Source organism: Tachypleus tridentatus, chromosome 2 (assembly GCF_004210375.1).
Source record: "Tachypleus tridentatus isolate NWPU-2018 chromosome 2, ASM421037v1, whole genome shotgun sequence".
In the NCBI taxonomy this organism is placed as follows: Eukaryota; Metazoa; Arthropoda; class Merostomata; order Xiphosura; family Limulidae; genus Tachypleus; species Tachypleus tridentatus.
The window spans coordinates 125,959,714-125,963,698 of record NC_134826.1 but is presented as its reverse complement, the minus strand read 5'-3'; positions in this window follow the sequence as shown (position 1 = coordinate 125,963,698).

The following is a 3,985-nucleotide window of genomic DNA, read 5'->3' as shown; positions in this document are numbered from 1 at the left end:
ATTATTTGTTGATAACCGTCAATATTCTAATTATTAATATTTAGTGATCGTAAATCTTTTTGTCAAAAAATAAATTTTATGTTAAAAAACCTAATGCACCGAATTTGGCGTAGAGATATAATATCTTTATATTGAATCAAAATATATCGCTTTAAAATTAATTCAAAATATTTTGATCTCACTTAATACTAAACCAAAATCTTTAGTCCTACAAATAAATTTTAATATAAATTCTGCATTTGATGGACAATGTTAAAAATATTTACTGTAAGCGAATAATAATTTCACAGAACAACAACATAAGTAATGGCACTGAAACGCGTATATTTGAAGCATGGATATCCTGATTCTTGGTTTTATAATGTATGTTTTTCATATATATTTGTAATATAGAATACGTAACCGTAAATGCATGAATGATTGTAGTTTTTTACGTTTACGAAATCAGTTTAAAAGAATTTGTTTTTCGCGCAAAGCTACACGAGGGCTATCTGCGCTAGCCGTCCCTAATTTAGCAGTGTAAGAGTAGAGTGTAGACAGCTAGTCATCGTCACCCACCGCCAGCTCTTGGGCTACTCTTTTACCAACGAATAGTGGGATTGACCGTCACGTTATAACGCCCCCACGGCTGAAAGGGCGAGCATGTTTGGCGCGACCAGGATGCGAACCCGCGACCCTCAGATTACGAGTCGCACGCCTTAACACGCTTGGCCATTCCGGGCCCCATTACTTGTGTGTTATCATCCATCATTCATAGTTGGCTGGCTCGATTGCAGTAACATTTTATAAAATGTATTTGATTGAAGTTAAGCACAAAGCTACACAATGGGTTATCTGTACTCTACCTACCAAGGGTATCGAAACCCAGGTCCTAGCGTTGTAAGTCCGCTGTCCCATTGGGGAGACATTTTACATTGGCAACTAGAAATAGTTCGACGATGTAAAGTTGTTCTCTGTTTTCAGAATTGTGATAAAAGTGCCTATGAAATAGACCATTTTTCCATTTTTTTAAATACAGTTTTGTCTGGTATCACTCAGAGTTCGCTAGCTCTATTACAGGGGTAGGCAACTAATTTTTCATAGTGGCTACAATTGTGGCTAATGAAAATAACATTGGCCAAACTATTTAAAAAAAGAAATTGAAAGATGATAGTTTGATCAAAATATTTGCATTTCAACTAACCTTCAATGTGAAAATTGATATATGTTTTCATCAACAAGTTTCGTGAAATGTGGCTGAATATCTACACTCAATAAGCATGTTAGAACTACCTCTAAATTTATGTCAGTAAGCCAAGATGTATATCTAGACCTGAAAAAATCTAACGTAGAAAATGTTGATTCACGCACCCAAGTGGATCGAAACATGGAAAATAATTTTGAAATTGCTATCTTTAAATTTGGAAGACTTATTTATCAGAATAGTGAGTTACATCTCTGGCAAAACATTTTTGTTTACCTTTTACGTGTTCTACGCTTTGAAGGGTAAGCATATCGTTTTCAAGTTCACTTATCCAAGGACAAAAAAAGATGTAATTTCCTTATTGAAATTTCCAAAGTCAAATTGAAATAGATTATGCAAAAATTCAAATATCAATTTCAAATTTTTAAATTCGGAGAAACGTGATTCACATTTTTGAGATATATTTTTTTACCCAGTTTACATAGAGATCATCTTTAGCATCGGATAAATCATAGTCCTTATTTTTTCTAGCAAACTATTCAACTTTGCAAAATGTGTCAAATTATTTTATAATTGTTCCGCAAGGAGGTTTCGCTTTAATTGAAATTCATGAATAGAAGGTGATTGTTCGCTTATTATTTCACCTCTTCCCTGAAATTCAAATTATTCAAGTGAGCCATCATGTCGCACAGAAAGATCAAATCACACTTCGATGAAAAAGTTTTAATTTCAGGGAAATTTTCAGTCTTACATTTTTTCAACAAGATACTTTTTTATTTGAGGAAATGAAGAAGTAAATCGTTCCAAGACTTTTCCTCTACTTAACCATCTTACATTTGCAAAATCAGTAAGATCATCAAAAGTACAGTCACTGCTTTTCTTCAAAGACACAACAAACTGTTGATGGATGAGAGAGCTTACTCTTCTGATAGGGCCAGCACGGCCAGGTGGGTTAAGGCGTTCGACTCGTAATCTGAGGGTCGCGGGTTCGAGTCCCCCTCGCACCAAACATGCTCGCCCTTTCAGCCGTGAGGTCGTTATAATGTTACGATCAATTCCGCTATTAGTTGGTAAAAGAGTAACTCAAGAGTTGGTGGTGGGTAGTGATGACTAACTGCCTTCCTTCTAGTCTTACACTGCTAAATTAGGGATGGCTAGCGCGGATAGTCCTCGTGTAAATTTGCACGAATTTCAGAACAAACAAACAAACCAATCATGGGGCAGCTTATCTCTACTGAAAAAAAGTTGTTAAACTAAAAAGCTAAAAACACCTTCTATTCTACTTACAGAATTCACTGTTACTCCTATATTATAGAAAAAAAGATTTATAAACAGTCTAGTGAATAGTTTAATTTCCTAATTCAGCATTTCGTGTAAAAATTAAAGTAACTGTTTGTTTTTGTTAATTTTGCACAAAGTTACAGGAGCTCTATCTGCGTTAAATTGATTTGTTTTTAATTTCGCGCAAAGCTACTCGAGGGCTACCTGCGATACCCGTTCCTAATTTAACAGTGTAAAACTAGAGGGAAGGCCAACTCATCACCACTCACCGCCAACTCTTGGGTATTCTTTTACCAACGATAGTGGGATTTACCGTCACTTATAACGCCCCCACGGATGAGAGGGCGACCATGTTTGTTGTGACGGGGACTCGAACTCGCGACTCTCAAATTACGAATCGAATCTTTAACCATTTGGCCATACTGGACCCATCTGCGTTACTCGTCCGTAATTTTGCAGTGTAAGGCAAGAAGGAAGGCAACTAGCCATCACTACCTACCCTCCACTCTTGGGATACTCTTTTGGCAATGTAAAATTGACCGTAACATTATAACGCCCACACAACTGAAAGAGCAAGCATGTTTGATGCGATGGGAATTCGAACCCACTACTCTCAGGTTACGAGTTCAGCGCCCTAACCATCTGGCCATGCTGGGCCGCGAAAGTAATTGAAAACTACGTAGTAACAAATGTACTAATAGTGTGAACGCTGTTGCCAGAGTAACTGTCTTTGTATTTTGTCAGATTTGATAATTTACTCAGTATAGTCATAAAAGTACTTTGTTATAGTGTTTCAGTACAATATTAGTACTGAGTAAAAATTCGAAAGTATTATGGTAAAGACATGAAAAAATACTACTGTCTATTTAAAATATTTGCTCAACGCTACAGAAAGGTATCTGCGCATAGCCGTCCCTAATTTTGACAGGAGTATTTTGAATTTTGCTTTTAATAACATTGCCTGAAAAGTTCTAAACACCCGTCACGACGCAGTCACATCTCCCGATATCAAGAGTCCGTTTTGGTGTTTCTACTTAACTTACAACTTGACCTTGTTATTTCATTATAGGTTTCTATAATATATGAATCAGTTAAAGTTTTTACATGTACACATTTAGTCACCTCCTAACATTCCGGTCAAACATTTCAACATGTCAAGAATGAAGTGGATTGAAGCCAAAAACTTTTAAAGCAACAAGTTTTACGAGTGAACTTTTGTTTTTAATCGGTAATTATTCTATACAACATTTTTAGCTGTATAAAGGTATTGTGAAAGTGCTGTTCTCGTTTCCATCCACTCATTAAGTTTGCTACACAACAGCTCACGAGAAGCATTCGTTATAATTTCTGCAGTGTTGTGACATGCTCTCGATTGAATTTAAACTATTATTTGTAAGACCTTTGCACCTTCTTCGTTCTTCTCTTTTTTTCCAATATTCCATCGGAAAACTTTGTTTCATTGTTAGTAAACAAGGCGACACAATTACAACTAGAAGGTTAAACGAACAAGAAAACACAAAC